This window comes from Panthera pardus, unplaced genomic scaffold, assembly GCF_024362965.1.
Source record: "Panthera pardus isolate Hobbes unplaced genomic scaffold, ASM2436296v1 HiC_scaffold_1, whole genome shotgun sequence".
Lineage (NCBI taxonomy): Eukaryota > Metazoa > Chordata > Mammalia > Carnivora > Felidae > Panthera > Panthera pardus.
This window is the reverse complement of record NW_026526654.1, coordinates 57560960-57578906: the sequence shown is the minus strand read 5'-3', so window position 1 is coordinate 57578906 and position 17947 is coordinate 57560960.

Here is a 17947-nt window from a genome sequence, read left to right as displayed (position 1 = left end):
TTCTACTATTAATCATTATCTTCTACAATAATTACAACTTGCTTTTAAAACAACTGAATCAACTACTTGGATTATGAACATCTTTAGAACTATGATAGTCATTAACAAATAGTCCATTAACTCAATAATTCTGAGAAAGTGCTAGAAATAGTTAAGTATAATAATTTTTTTTCTTATCATCTTTAAATTAGGTAACAGAAAGTAGTCACCACCAAAAATTTTGTTGTAAAACAGTATTCATCCCAGCAATAATAAGGATTTTCTTGTGGATGTTAAGCTTATCAACAACTCTAAAAGTACACTTTTCTGTTTTCTGAGCATCACCTATTAAAATGTACCATAGTAGATACCTTGTGTCCTACAGGTGGCAGGCATTGCCAGCAGACATTGTGTTTCAGGGTAAGAGTGGCATAAGTAGCAGTTGAGTGACATTTGATGCACAGAGACCCATGAGAAAGCTCAAATTTATCTGTAGCCTTTTACAACAACAACGGAGCAAATACATCAAGAGGTTGATGAAATTTAGTATTTTCTAAAGCAAACAAATTGATCAAATATCCATAGGGGTGCCTGGGTGGCTCAGTCGGTTAGGTGTCCCACATTGGCTAGGCTAGGCGTCCTAGCTTGATTTCAGCTAGGGTCATGATCTTGCGGTTCACGAATTCAAGCCCCGCATTGAGCTCTACTCTGACAGCACGCTTGGAATTCTCTGTCCCCTCCCTCCGCCCCTCCTCCACTCGTGATCCTGTGCACATGCACGCTTTCCCTCTCTCTCTCTCTCTCTCTCTCTCTCAAAAATAAATTTTACAAAACAAAATCCATAAGTACATGCTGTCTATACTAAAGCATATTTGTGGGCATGGGAGGTAAACTATAGCTTGTGCATACCCAAACATTCTCTATATTTGCAAGTCTTCACGAGGTTTTCCATTTGAGTTACTATAATAGATTCCTTGTGCCAAACATTTCTTCAGAAGAAGGAAAGGATGAAGGGCAAAAAAAGAGACGGTAGCTAAACAGTTATTTAAAAAGTAAACAGATAAACATTTTTTGCACAACCACTGAATGTGCCAGCAAGCATTAATCCATATTTAATGGATAATATAATTGATCTAAATAATTTAAATAAGGTATGCAAGCAATTTTTATTTTCTTAGACAAAAAAATAAGCAAATATTTGAAATAAATAGCTTTCCTTTCCTACAGTAAGAATCCTGCACATCCAGAATGTGTTTTTATAATGAACTTTTTATATGCCCTAAATATATAAACTAGAAATGCCTCCTAAAATCAGGAACTCATCTCCAATATATCCAATCAGAAAGACATTTTAATGAAGTTTTTTTTTTCATTTCTCACAAAGATGAAACACAGTGTGTAAGAATCAGTCTCCAGTGTTGCAAATAGTAACTGCACTTAATTCACATACAAAAACAATAATCTCAGGAAATTTATTCTATGAATAAAAGATAGGAAACATAAATATCTATGAATGGAAAAACACAAAAAGTTCAAACTTCTTCATTATTATCCTACTATTCTAAAGGTAGACTTATGAAAGTCACTTCAAACTACATAATGGATAAGACACAGAAAGGAATAAGAAAATAGTGATCTTTTAGAAACATGGGATTTATTCTTCATTGGCAAATGAGACTACATTTAAGAACTTACAATTCACCAAAATTCACATATTAAGTTTTACATTTGTAGAAATCCTTAAAAATACTCTTGTATAGTGAACATCCATAGAAAATATTTTACTACGGTCAATATCTATGTATGTGTATATGTCGGAATTCAAAATCTCTAATAATATTTAGAGGTCAAGAGATTCTGTCAATTCAGTTCAAAGGCAACCCAAGGCATAGATAACCAAGGCATAGATAAATCAATACTTAAGAACAAATATTGTAGTTTTCACCTACTATGTGATCAATAAATATCTGTCACATAAATATTCCCAGATTAAATAAGATTTATCTATAATATATACTGAATATTCCAGCACTGGACTTACATGAAAGGACAACTTAATTAGCCTTAATTATCAAGGACAGCCAGATCTGCTTGGCATTTGGACATTTGCCCAGTGGTCTGCTGAACTCAGGTGCATAACCCCAGTTGAGGGATCATGTCATGGTACCATCTGTTTCTGATTCTGCCCAGATTTTTCTGCCCCTTGTGCTCTACTTGCTCAAATATTGCTGCTTGGTTTATTGATGTAGGGTCATCTTAGACAAAACTGTGAAGTGGATGATGTCTCTCATTGGCAGTCTCACATTTATCCTTTAACCTCCTGCAACCTCCTAGAAGTCCTATGACCTGTTCCCCAGGTACTCATACGCTGTCCAAAGTCTTACACCATAGCATACCGTCTAAGGCTTGCCACTGGTCTCAACTCCTCAACCTCAAAATTATTCCTTCAGGGCTATCTCAGTCAGCATTTTTAGTTGTTAGCAATAGACACCAAACATGCTTATTCTAAGGAAAAGAATACTGAAAGGGAGGATTCTGAAAGTTAAAAAAAAAATTCAGGAGGAATTGGAAAGAGAAGTTGAGTTCTGGATTGAATAAAAAGGCAACAGCGTGGCCAAAGGATCTAGGCAGCAAGCTCAGAGATGTTGTAAGTAGGTCAAAGTTCATTTCAACATAAACACTTTAGACAGTTTATCTGAGATATAAATATCAAGGAGTCTTAACAAAAAGATCCAGAAAGTTACCAAAACCCTTCCCTCCAGCTACTTTTGTTCACAAATACTACTTGTTTATTTTAAGATACAGGTGATGATAGCTATTACATAGTTACAGAAATTGGAAATTTATAATAAGAGAATTATCTATAAAAACCTCTGTGAAAGTGTTTCTCTGAGTCTGATTTGAGATAAGATCAAGCCTAAGTCCATGGTAAATCCAGGTATCATGTGGCCAATATAATTTCCAAAGAGTCTTTAAGTCATTCTTGACCACATAATCCACATGATTCAAGTTTTCACGCCCAATAACTGACAGGAGAGAAAGACTTCAAGTATCAGTGGTGAATGATTTTTTTGTTTTGTTTTTAGGACAAGAGGAATAAAAAGTGATAGCAATAGAGAATTTATAGTACAAGAATATATGACAAAAAAAATCAAGGAAAAAAAAGTGAAACCCTCTTTGGTAGGAACTGTCATGACTATTGTTGAGAATGCAAACTGGTATAGCCACTGTGGAAAACAGTATGGAGGTTTCTCAAAAAAATAACAATAGAACTATCCTATGATCTAGAAACTGCACTACTGGATTCCACAAAGCACAACAATATCCATATCATAGGATTCACAAAAGAAGAAGAGTAGGAAAAAGGGGGAAGAAGTTTTATTTAAACAAATTATAGCTGAGAACTTCCCTAATCTGGGAAAGGAAACAGCCATTCAAGTCTAAGATTCACAGAGAACTCCCCTCAAAATCAACAAAAGAAGGTCAACACCAAGACATATCAGAGTAAAATTTGCAAAATACAAAGACAAAGAGAGAATTCTGAAAGCAGGTAGAGGCAAAGGTCCTTAATCTACAAGGGTAGACACATAAGAGTAGCAGCAGACCTGTCCAAAGAAAGCTGGCAGGACAGAAGGGATTGGCATGATATATTGAACACGCAAAATGAGAAAAATATGCAGCCAGGAACACTATATCTAACAAGGCTGTCATTCAGAATAAAAGAATAGCTAAAGGATTTCTAAGAGAAGCAAAAACTAAAGGAGTTAGTGAACAGTAAACTAGTGCTGCAGGAATTATTAAAGGGGATCATTTGAGTGGGAGAGAACAAGAGCAACAAAAACTAAAAAGGAACAGTCAATGTACAGTAACAGCGACCCCACAGGTAATACTATGGTGTTAAATTCATATCTATCAATAATTACTCTGAATGTAAGTGGACTAAGTTCTCCAATCTAAAGGCATAGGGCATCAGAAAGGATTTAAAAAATAAAACAACAACAACAACAAAAAACAAGACCCATCATTATGCTGCTTATTATAAGAGAGTCATTTTAGACCCAAAGACACCTCCAGATTGAAAGTGAGGAGGTAGAGAACAATTTATCATGTTAACGAACATCAAAAGAAAGTTAGAATAGCTATACTTAGAGCAGATAAACTAGATTTTAAATGAAACACTGTAATAAGAGATGAAGAAGGGGCGCCTGGGTGGCTCAGTCGGTTGAGCGTCCGACTTCAGCTCAGGTCACGATCTCGTGGTCCGTGAGTTCGAGCCCCGCGTCGGGCTCTGGGCTGATGGCTCAGAGCCTGGAGCCTGCTTCCGATTCTGTGTCTCCCTCTCTCTCTGCCCCTCCCCCGTTCATGCTGTGTCTCTCTCTGTCTCAAAAATAAATAAACGTTAAAAAAAAAATTAAAAAAAAAAAAAGAGATGAAGAAGGGCATATATCGTAATAAAGGGATCTATACAACAAGAAGATCTAATAACAGTAAATATTTATGTCCATAACTTGCAAGCATCCAAACATATGAATCAGTTAATAAACTTAGGGGTGCCTGGATGGCTCAGTTGTTTGGGTGTCTGATTCTTATTTCACTCAGATCATGATACTAAGATCATGGGATCGAGCCCCATGTTGGGACCCCTGATTGATACTCTTTCTCTCTCTCCTCCTGCCCTTTTCCTTAGCTCGTGCTCTGTTTCTCACTTACAAAAAATTTAAAAAACATAACAAACTTAAAGAAACTCATTAATAGTAATTCAATAATAGTAGGGGACTTTAACACCCCACTTACAACAATGGACAGGTCATCTAAGCGAAGATCAACAAGGAAATGATGACTTTGAATGACACAGTGAACCAGAAGGACTTAACAGATATAGTCAGAACATTTCATCTTAAAGCAGTAGAATACACATTCTTCTCGAGTGCACATGGAACATTCTTTAGAATAGATCACATACTGGGTCACAAATCAGGCCTTAATCAGCACAAAAGGATTGAGATCATACCATGCATATTTTCAGACCACAACACTATAAAACGAAGTCAACCATAAAAAAAATTTGGAAAGACCACAAATACTTGGAGATTAAAGTACATTCTACTAAAAATTGATAGGGTTAACCAGGAAATTAAAGAATAAATAAAAAAATACATAGAAACAAATGAAAAGGAAAATGCAACTCTCTAAAACCTTTGGGATTCAGTAAAGGTGTACTTTCCTCTAATTGGGAAGTATATTGCAATACAGGTCTTCCTCAAGAAGCAAGAAAAATTTCAAATAAACAACCTAACCTTACATCTAATGTATCTGAAAAAAGAACAGCAAATAAAGCCCGAAACCAGCAGAAGAAGGGAAAGTAATAAAGATTAGAGCAGAAATCTATGATATAGAAACAATACAAAATAAAACTAAACTAAACTAAACTAAACTAAACCCTCTGTAGAATAGAACAAAAGGCACTGGCTTGCACAAGGAATTAACAAAATTAATAAACCCCTAGCCAGACTTCTCAAAAAGAAAAAGTAAATGGCCCAAATGAATAAAATCATCAAAGAAGAAAGATCATGACACCTGAGAAATACAAACAATAACAAGAGAATATTATGAGCAATTATATGCCACCAAATTGGGCAATCTGGAAGAAATGGATAAATTCCTGGAAACATGTAAACTACTAAAACTGAAGCAGGAAGAAATAGAAAATTTAAATAAACCCCTAACCAGCAAAGAAATTGAATCAGTAACCAAAAATCTTTCAACAAAAAAGAGTCCAGGGCTGGATGGCATCCCAGGGGAATTCTACCAAACATTTAAAGAAGACTTAACACCTATTCTTCTGAAACTGTCCCCCACACAAAAAAATAAAATAAAATAAGTGGAAGGAAAACTTCCAAATTCACTGTATGAGACCAGAATTTCCTTAATTTCAAAACAAAGACCCCACTAAAAAGGAGAATTACAGACCAATATTCCTGATGAACATAAATGCAAAAATTCTCAACAAGATACTAGCAAATCAAATCCAACAGTACATTAAAAGAATTATTTGCCATGATCAAGTAGGATTTATTCCTGGCATGCAGGGCTGGTTCAATATTCACAAAACAATCAATATGATACACCACATTAATAAAAGAAAGAAAAAGCATCACATGATCCTCTCAATATATGCAGAAAGAGCATTTGACAAAATACAACATCTTTTTTTTTTTTTTGATAAAAACCCTCAAGAAAGTAGGGATAGAGGGAACATATCTCAACATCATAAAGGCCATATACAAAAGACCCACAGCTTACATCATCCTCAATGGGGGAAAACTGAGAGCTTTCCCCCTAAGGTCAGGAGCATGACAGGGATGTCCACACTCACCACTGTTGTTCAATTTAGTACTGGAAGTCCTAGCCTCAGCTATCAGACCACCAAAAGAAATAAAAGAATCCAAATTGACAAGGAAGAAGTCAAACTTTCGCTCTTTGCAGATGACATAATACTCTGCATGGAAAATCCAAAAGATTCCACCCAAACACTGCTAGAACTGATACATGAATTCAGCAGTATAAAATCGATGTACAGAAGTTTGTTGTATTTCTATACACCAGTAATGAAGCAGAAGAAAGAGAAATCAGAAAAAAAATCCATCCCATTTACAATTATGCCCAAAACCATAAGATATTTAGGAATAAACCTAACCAAAGAGGTAAAAGATCTGTACTCTGAAAACCATAGAACACTGATGAAAGACACTGAATAAGACACAAAGAAATGGAAAAATTCCACGCTCATGGATTGTAAGAACAAATATCGTTAAAATGTCAATAATACGCAAAGGAATTCAATCCCTATCAAAATAATGCCATGATTTTTCACAGAGCTAGAATAGACAATTCTAAAATTTGTATGGACTCATAAAAGACCCCGAGTAGCCAAGGTAATGTTGGAAAAGAAAACCAAACCAGGAGGCATCACAATTCTGGACTTCAACCTGTATTACAAAGCTGTAATCATCAAGACAATATGGTACTAGCACAAAAATAGACACATAGGTTAATGGAACAGAATAGAGAACCCAGAAATGAGCCTACAACTCTATGGTCAGCTAATCTTTGATAAAGCAGGAAAAAAATATCAATGGGAAAAAGACAGTCTCTTCCACAAATAGTGTTTGGAAAACTGGACAGCGACATGCAGAAGAATGATACTGGACCACTTTCTTACACCATGCACAAAAATAAATTATAAATGGATGAAAGACCTAAATGGGAGACATAACCATCAAAATCTTAGAGAAAAACACAGGGAGCAACCTCTTAGACTTGGCTGCAGCAACTTCTTACTAGACATGCCACCGGAGACAAGGGAAACAAAAGCAAAAATGAACTATCGGGACTTCATCAATATCATAAGCTTCTGCTCGGTGAAGGAAACAATCAACAATATTAAATTGCAACTTGTGGAATGGGAGAAGATATTTGCAAATGACATTGGATAAAGGGCTAGTATACAAAATCTATAAAGAATTTATCAAATTTAACACCCAAAAAACAAACAACCCAGGTAAGAAATGGGCAGAAAATATGAACAGACATTTCTCCAAAGACATACAAATGACTAACAGACACATGAAAAAAAAAAATACTCAACATCATTCATCACCAGGGAAATACAGATCAAAACGACCGTGAGATACCACCTCACACCTGTCAGAATGGCTAAAATTAAGAACTCAAGAAACAACAGATACTGGCAAGGATGTGGAGAAAGGGGAACCCTCTTACACTGTTGGTGGGAATATAAACTTGTACAGCTACTCTGGAAAACCGTATGAAGGGTCCTCAGAAAGTTAAAAATAGCACTACCCTACAACCCAGCAGCTGCACTGGGTCTTTATCCCAAAAAAATACAAAAATACTGATTCGAAGGGGCACATACACTCCACTGTTTACAACAGCACTATCAACAATAACCAAATGATGGAAAGATCTCAAATGTCCATTGACTGATGAGTGGATAAAGAAGTGGCGGTATATATACACAAGGAATATTACTCAGTGATCAAAAAGAATGAGATTTTGCCAGCTGCAATGACATGGATGGAAGTAGAGGGTATTATGCTAAGTGATATAGTCAGAGAAGGGCAAATACCATGTGATTTCATTCATATGTGGAACTCAAGAAACAAAACAAATGAACAAAGGGGAAAAAACCAGGCAAACCAAAAAGGAGACTCTTAACTACAGAGAACGAACAGATGGTTACTTGAGAGGATGTTGGTGGGGGATGGGTGAAATAGGTGGTGGGAAGTAAAGAGTAGACTTATCATGATGAGCACTGATCAGTGTATAGAACCATTGAATTACTATATTGTACACCTGAACTAATATAGCACTGTATGTTAATACACTGGAATGAAAGTGAAAAGCTTAATAAGAAAAATAAAAGGAAAAAGTGGTCAGCTGCCCTAATAACCACGAAACTTTAGAGCACAATGAGTTTCCATTTAAACAACAGAGTTTGTATAGGTTTGAAAAACAAAATTGCTCATAGCTAACAGAATATGGAGAATTAGGCACTCCTGTGCAGGAATAAGTAGATGTACAAATGGCACAAGATTGCTGAGGACTATCAAACAACTTTCATCGGCATTTTTAAATGTAAAACTAATGAACCCAACAACTTAGAAGTCTAGGTATTTATCAGAAAATTATCATGGATGCGAACAAATATGTACTCACAAGTTTACCATTGCAGCATCTTGTATAAAAAGGTAAAATTTAAAACACTTTAGGTATCCAATGATTGGAACACTATGTAGTTGTCAAAAGTGATAGTACAGTTCAGGGGAAATGTTCAGAATGCATTAAAGGAAAAAAAAGCTGGTTATAAAAGTAGTAGTATATAATTTATGAAATAAACATATTACATGCATTGTATTAGTTTTTTACAGCTGCAGGAATAAGGCACCACAAAATGGATAGCTTAAACAACAGAAATTTATTTTGTCACAGTTTTGGAGATTAGAATTGCAAGATCAAGGTGCCGGCTGAATTGGTTCCTTCTGAGACACATGAGGGAAGTATCTGTCTCTCCAGGACTGTCTCCTTGGCTTTTAAGATGGCCATCTTTTCTCTGTGTCTTCACTCTATATATTTCTGTGTCCAAATTCCTTCTTATAAAGATACTAGTCATGTTGGAAAAGCACCCACCCTAGTGACCTAATTTTAATATAATGACCTCTGCAACAACCCTATCTCCACATACATTCTGTGGTACTTGGGACTATGACTTCAACATGAATGGAGGGGAGGGACATAATTCAGCCAATAATATGAATATCCATATTTCAATGTGTTTTTAAAGATATCAGAATAGTATATGTGTATAAATGTGTATAAGTGGAGTGTGCATATGTGTGCAAGTGTCTGTGTGTGTATACATATACATATACACATATATATACATATGTATATATAAATATACAGTTTTTATATATAAATATATATTATATTTTATTAATTATTAATTAATATTAAATATTAGTATATAAGTATTTATATATATATAAAGAGAAGAGCAGGAATGCATATACAATCATTTCTGCTGAAACACTATATGTGTCTCTGAAAAACATTCTAAACCCTACACACTAAAACTAATGGGATTTATGACAAAATTAGTGATAGGAGCAATATGCTTAAATCCTATGAAATTGTGTAACCAGAGCACCAATGAAAACAATACTAACCCTAATAAAAATACTTTAACAGTTAAATTTCTGTAGGCATTTTACTTAGATATCACAGTAAGAAGATCCTTTGTGGTCTTAAAACTAGGGGTCTTGCTTCCTCCTTTGAAATAAAAACTCTGAAGGATATTTCCTTTTATTCTTTAACACAAGGATGCATCTTTACAATTTCTTTATTAGCACTTTCAGCTTCTCCAGGCATCTTAACACATTTGAAAGTGTAGTATTTTTTAAGCCTCTAAACCAGTCACTACTTCTACGAATGGAAGGCAGTTCCATTTTATTTTCAGCTCTTTTTAGAAGTTCTCTCTGTATTGTTAAACCTTTGCTGGCAAAAGTTTGCCTATGATCTCTTCAAAACATTAATAGACTGTTGGGAAATGTGGAGGCATGAACCAACAGGGCTTGGTCGTTACACTATCACATCACGTCCTTTTTAAATAGATCAACTTTGGAATCAGTTTGCATTTTTAAAAAATGGCATACAGCACAAAGGACATTAATTCAAGATGTGAACAGTGTTTGTGGTAGACACCTACGGGGTTTTCTTCCTCCAACCACAGGGTTACTGTCAGCATCTGCAACTTCACACAATGTGACACTGATTTGAACACAGTGTTCCAAATGTGTGCATTTGAAATCTCAGACTATCCCCATTCCTTGGCATTGTTGGATTTGATGACCTCATTCTTTTTCCTGTGGCTGAAACTAAAATATAAACCGTTTCCAGCCATATGAATCAGAGAAGCAGAGGTCGTCCAGTTATAGGAGGAAACACAGGCTGAGGCCATGGGTAGAAATGAGGATAAAAGACAGAGAGACCTGATTGTATTTGAGTGTCTGGTTTCATATACTCCAAAGATCCTCCAGTTTCTGATTTTGTTTCTCTAAAACACTATACTATCTTTAAATAGATTCTTTTTTTTTTTCCCTGTGGTTATGCTGATTCAGATCAGATTTCTATCATTTACAACCAAAATAGTCCTAACCGATATATGATTACAGCTGAGTAGTGAGCTGATGTGTGACTCTGATCTCCTCATTATATCTTTCTTTATTTTCAAAAATTCTATGATAAACCTCTTTCCTTTTGTGAACAGACAAAATTATAAGTATTTGTAAAGTAAGCAGCGAAAGAAAAGTGCTCTATATTGATTATTTTATAATTTGGGCAGCTTTCAATAATGCAAAATGTGGTTGAAATTTAGACATTTACTACACTGTTTTTTTTTTAATCTTTACATTTGCAATGACCACATTACCACTCTCTGTGACATTCACTGTCCCCCACAAGTTTCCCTGAATGCAGATGTGTGGCTATCTCTGACTAAAGAAAGCTATAAAATACAATTGCATCTCTCATGCCTTTCTTATCTCCTTTCAGGAAGAGAAGTTATGGGATGTTTCCAGGGCAGTAGGATTCTCCCTATTCCTCCACCCCCTTATCTAAACACCCCCTCCCCTTTTTCTCTTAACTCCATGTTCTATGTATCTGGTTCCTCCAAAGGAAACATAATTTCTTTAAGAAATGTATTTGTTTGCATGAATTGCAATTAATCGGACAAAAGTAAAAAAAAAAAAAATCTCTTTAGAAGATACTCATCCCCAGTATATAAGCTATTTATATTTGAAAATGTTTTATACCAATAAATGGAATATGGTAACCAAAAAAAGGACATGAGTATTTCAAAGGAAAGTTAATATTTTGTACAAAAGAGGGACAAAGTTTCTCAGTGTCTACAAAGACATAATATGCCTTTAATTAAGCTTCATGATTAAGGCTAACGTAAGGTGAATGTTAACTTTAATCTTGGGTAAAATTCCTCTCATACTCTGATCAAGTGTAGATTTAATGACATTTCTGTCATCTTAACATCAATCTCCAAATTCAAACACAGAATCTAACACAATAATCAACACTTTAAACTGAAGATTAGATTTTATACCTTAAACATGTTTGTCACATCAATCTTTACATATATTTATATATTTATGATATTTTGCCTGCTAGCCTATAAATTATTTAAGGCAAAAGCTGGATCATCTATCTCCATTTATATATGGTTCAATATCCTGATGGTTTATGTCTTAAAAAAATGATGTTATTATCTGTGGAATCAAGGATATTTGAAGTATAATCTGGAAGGAATCTGTTATTACAATACATACATATCATATATGCATATGTACATATACATATACATATCACTAATATAATACACACAATCGCTAAGTATCCTGGCTATTCTCTACTGTTCTCTTCTTTATCTCCCCTGCCTCATTCTCCTTCATCCACACACTGGCTCAGCTAAAAAAAAAATCACCTGTGGAAGTAAATATATTGCACCGCAAATTTGAATGATTCTTTTCTGGAGAATAATTTGCATAGGAATTCTGACTGTGACTTGTTTAGATCATCAGTAAGCATTTGGTTTAGCAAATATTGCCTCATAAAAGATAATGCTTTGGGCAAGAGACACAAACAAAAAGAAAAGACAAGAAGAAAATGAAAAACATTTGAGAAAAAGTTTTGCTCATTTACTAACTTAACACACCAGTCCAGCCATTCCCTCTACTGCCCATATCGTTCTTTAGGCAATCTTTTTAGCCTCCATACGGAGCACGGTACATATCACAAAGTAATGACAAGTGCTGCAAACAAATATTTTACAGAGACAGTTGCTAATAATTTCTTAATACCAATAATGACATGCACTGATTTGTTTTTTGCTGAAATACGAGTTTTGTGTAGCATGAACATATTCTTACCGATAAGCCAGCCTAGAGATGTACACAAATTAAAAAGAAATAATTAAATGTGTTCTGTTAATAAAGTGTTTTAGCTAAATCTATTGGTAGAATGTGAATTTTACTTAATAAGATACTAAAATGTTTTTATTATTGTTAATAACATGTAACTACAAAAGTACAGAAGTGCAGCATCTATAACAATTGAGATACACAAATTAGTAACTGATCAAGTAGATCAATTACTTTGTGCTGAAGACTGACATTTAGATGACTTAAAGTACGACTGTTAATTAAGCTGGCCAAATGCAGAAGGATGGAGTCAATTGCATTAATCTTAAAGGAGGCTGAAAAACTGATGATACAGTAATAAACACTTTTGAATTTAAAGCTTTAGAAAGTCAGAATATGTTAGAAGAATCTTCTCTTTTATTTAAAAGAATGATATGTTCCTTGTATATAAAGCAACAATCTTAATCCTCTTCTAGCTGTTGTGAACTTAGCTGAATTTTCAGGTTTCCTCTGTGTGCCAAATCAAATGCAAGGGCAGAAATAACATTGTTCAAAGTTTTGCCCAGTTTTACTAAATTTAGGGGACAGAAACATAAGTATTATCTATTTTATTCTTCTAAAGAATAAAAGGGATTAGGACACTCCTTTTCAAGCAAAATTCAACTTGTAGCAGCATTACACTCAGTTTCAATACAATCCTGCTGATCCGATTAAGAAGTGAAGTTACACAGGTGCATTATGTAGTTCACTTTGAAAGGAAAAAGCAACAGAGTTGATCAAAACATTTCTCCCCATGGCTGCATTGTCAGACAGGACCACTTTTAGGATACTAACAGAAAATGTGATAAGAATTGCTATTTCCCAGAATTGTTAAATGAGTATCTAATAATGGGTATCAGATGTTCTTTCCATTTTCTTCCTAGTCTAACTCTGTAAGATTCAATAAAAGAATCAGTAATTTTGACTACAAACATATCTGGCTTCCTGCTACCACCTACCTAAGTTAATTCTGTTCGCATTTCATATATGTGTGTTAAAGCACTGAGTGTTCTCTTCCCAATGGTGCATTATGCAAAAGATTTAAAAGTATGATTTAAATAATATCTTCATTATACCGTAAAATAACTCCAATACTCTTTGAGTTGTCGATGAATAAAGATATCTTTCCAATGAACAGAAAGTCAGATCGTATTAGCATAGTTTGCCAAAGAAATGTTAATCATATATATTTATTCAACTATTACTTGAGTACCTACTCTGTGTCAGCTCATGTCCTGGATGATTGAAATATAGCAATAAACAAAATAAGAAAAAAAATTGCCTACCCTCATTGCAGTCATATTCTAGTAGTAGTCGGAAAGCAATAACCAAATACATAAGTGAAATATAAGTGTGTGTGGGGGGGGTGGTGGTAATTGGTTTTGTGAAGAAAACAACAGAGCACAAAAGAGTAAAGGGTATAGGATGAAAGAGTGTAATTTTTAAATACAATTATAAGAAAAGTCTGTTTTTAAGTGGTATTTGATTGAAGACCTGAAAGAAGTGAGAGAGATATGCAAGCTGCTGTCTGTGGGAAGAGTATTCCAGGCACAGAAGGCAGCAAGTGCAAAGCACACACAACCATGGCTACATTTCAGAAACAAGTAAATGGGTGAGGAGATGAGTGACAGTGAATGAGTTCAGAGAGGTAACAGAGAAACACACTGTGTAGCACCTGGTAGATCACTGTATTTTAGCGAGATGGAAAGTACTGAGAAGGGACGTGTTGAATGGAAATCAGGACGTGTTGAATGGAAATCTGGTTAGGGATGCTTTAAGTTGATTTGCCTGTAGACGTTTATACGGTAGCATTGAATATTCAGTTGCCTAGGCAAGACTAGAGATCACAGGGAGGTCCTAAGTGTATCAATTATCAATTGGCAGGTGCATTTAATGCCATGAGAATACATGAAATCACAAAAAGAATGAGTATAGGGAAAAAAGTGGATGCTTTAGAGGACTTAGAGTTGGGGCACTACAATATTTAGTGGCTGAGAAGATGAGAAATCTGGGGGTAAAAATTAAAAGAGTTGGTCTATGAAGAAGGAAGAAAATCACATTGTTATGATTGTTCATATATATATATATATACACACACACTATACATTATATATGTTATTAATATGTAACTTTTAGTCACTAAATTAGTATAGTTATTTATCCTATATCAAATATAGTATTTCTATTACATATGTCATGTATTATATGATATAATAAATTTATATAATATTATACAATATATATATAAAATAAAATATTTTATACTGGACATTGTATATAAAAGACACAAAAACTAATCCTAAAGTTGTTGTTATTTCCTCCCTTTGAGAAGGCAGATAAGGAAGGGCTGTCATCTCAATTCAATCAGGCATCTATCTGGATCAGCACTGGGTTGCTGTTTTAGTTAGATTTAGCCACCTCTCTTTTCCAATGTCTCCATGACAAGATGTATTGTGTATTTGCTTCAGGTTATCCCCTAGTGGGACTTTGTCTCCTAAGTGCCATCAGGGTAAAAGAACTCAGCTTGGCTGTCCAGCCCAACCTCCAGCCCTTGACATCATCATCTAAGCACTTAGAAATGTCCTACAGGGAAAACAGTCATGAGCTTGGAGGGGTCTCTCTAGATCCAATCCAGCATATCAGCCCATATGGTTATCACGAGTTTTGATACTTTCTCTCCCCCCACCTGATTAATCTACCTAAATTAATCTACCTTAACATCCCTAGATTAAGTTTAACTCTCACCCTGTAAATAGAAAAGGTCTGACAGTCTTAAACATACCCAAGAAGGGTTCTTTCCTCTGTTATTTTAGTTCATCTTATCTTCTTCACCTCTGATGTTTTAAATGTTAATTCAGCTTTTGTTTTCCCAAGTTGTCGCTATGAAAGTGATTTGCTCTTGCTAGCTACTCAAACGTACTTGGAAGTAGAAGACTAATTAGTCATTATCTTTATTCACACTTTGCTAGTACAGGTTTCCCCCACTATCCAAAAGTACAGCACTCCGGTGAAAACTTTCTAAAGCCAAAATGGCATTAAGCAAAGAAGCAATGAACCACTTCAAAAAAAATCAAAAATCCTCTTTGATTGCTTTCATTTAATGAAAACACACAGGTCTGTGATAAAAGCAAAGGGATGTAAGGCATAAAGCGAACTTTCAGATAGCTGCAGAAACCTGTATTTGAGCATTTGAAAAAGGCTAATGAGTGACATGAATTTCAGCATAAGTGGTGGGGAAGTATCTATATAGTACAATCATACATAGGATAATGTTTTACTAATGAGCAAGGAGATTTGGATGAGAAGAGAGGACTTTAGCAATTGCTAGTGGTGCGATGTGAAGCCAGTTTTATAAGTTCTCCAAGCATCATGCCCTGATTAAGGATTCGATAAAGGGCACTCTCTTTGGAAACAACCATTCTAGCTCATTCTCAAAGCAATCTATATAATACTTGAATACACCCCCGGCATTGTGAGTGATACATAACCCAAAAAACTGATCACAACACTTTCTCTCCCTAGTAGCACTCTCAACTAGGGTAAGAGGCACATTCTAATGGAAATAGCCACATTTGGCTTCCTGGCACCCAGGTCTCAGAGAACAGGAACTTAAAAAGTGCATCAGAGAACTAATCAATTGCCACCACTCAGAATCATATCTGACATCTATGCTACTAACCTGCAAGAGTTTCATCATTATTTTTAGTTTTACCAATGTAAATAGTGAAGTCCTCCTCCATATCAAAAAGTTTAGGTCAAGAGTTATACTGAAAGATTTCTAAGATCTCTTTGGTGAATAAAATAACTCTTTTCACCATTTCTAGGATGAAAGACACTATTTCTGCCAAGAGCAACTGCTCAGTAATGTTGATTTTATGTTGTGAATATAGACATTTTATCGTTCAAGGTTGGAAACTGTAACTAAGATAGCACATGCTATTTATGTGCCTTTACAAAATTAGATTGGATGATACCTAACAGGTAATAAAACACAATGATTAAGAACTTGGGGTCTGGAAAAAAAATTAAAAAAAAAAAACAGAACTTGGGGTCTGGAGCTGGACTGCCAGATTTCAGAGGACTTCTGCTCCTTCCTGGCTGTGCAACACCAACAAGCTAATTATCTATGCCTCTGTTGTCTTTTCCGTGCATTGGAGACCTAATACTGCTTACTTGCACAATGTGTGTTAATATAAAGTCCTTAGAAAATTGTCTGGCACAGAATGAGCCCTAGATAAATATTAACCTTGATTATAACAGCCTTGTTTTTTTTTTTTTTCTTCCCCAAATAATTATCATTAACTTCTCTGTCTCTTCTAGTTGTTATTTTGGCTTCACAGGGCAGAAAACTTCTCAAAAATATATCCTACACATCAGACTTTTATTTTTAAAATCTTATTATCTTTCCAAAGAAGTAAAATTCTTGAAAATCACTGTTTTTCTTTGTTCAGGAAACAGTATTTTTAATAGACTTATTCAAGTAATGACATTTCAAATATCAACCCTTTTTTTATCCTCCCTCCCCCCTTAAAAACATGGTGAAGTACTAGTTGTCCTAGGAGACACCAACAAGGTTGTAAAAAGAATCTACACCCCCCAAAATCTATGGGAGACGGGCATATGTAAATTAAGTACTTATTAAGTCTGTAATTTCTATAGACTCACAGGGCTACACAGAAAAACCACAAACTTATATAAGGAAAGGCCAGAGAGGAAAAAGGGGAAATTTAGGTATTAAATATATATAATCTCAATTTTATCAACAAATGAAAATGACACATAAAATTGTAATAGATGATACACCAAATGTATATGGTGTTGTCTTTTCCTGGCAAATTGGAATTCATGTATATTTTTAAATAACTCAAACTCATCGTGGCCATTGTTTCCCTGGAGCTGATAGATGGCATCACATTACTTAAATTCATACATGTAGAAATATCCTGTCCATTTCTTTAAACGATTTTAGTGGTTACAAAGTCGTTTAGAAATAAACGAAAACCAGGTAAGATGTAAATCAATGTGAGTTCTGCAAAATAACAATAATGAGAACAGTTATAGAATACTTTGTTTCTCCCATATAATTATTTAATACAATTTTTGAATCCATATAGAAAGCTTTATTTTCAAATATATTTCTTTTTTTTGGGATTCTGTGATTTAATGAATAATGTCTACTAAAATTAATCTACTGTGAAGGAATTAAACATTTTTACCAAGGCATAAAACTAAAATTTGGGATAATATAGTTTAAAAAATTAACACAGTGTAAAGAATGATAAGCCTTAACTGAGGAAGGTCACACTATTTGACTGGGGTGTCAAGTTCAAGATGGATTCACATGGAGTGGTCAGATCAAACAGGGAGATAGTACCAGCCAGGTCATTTGGACTAGGATCAACTCCTGAGGGCATAACAGA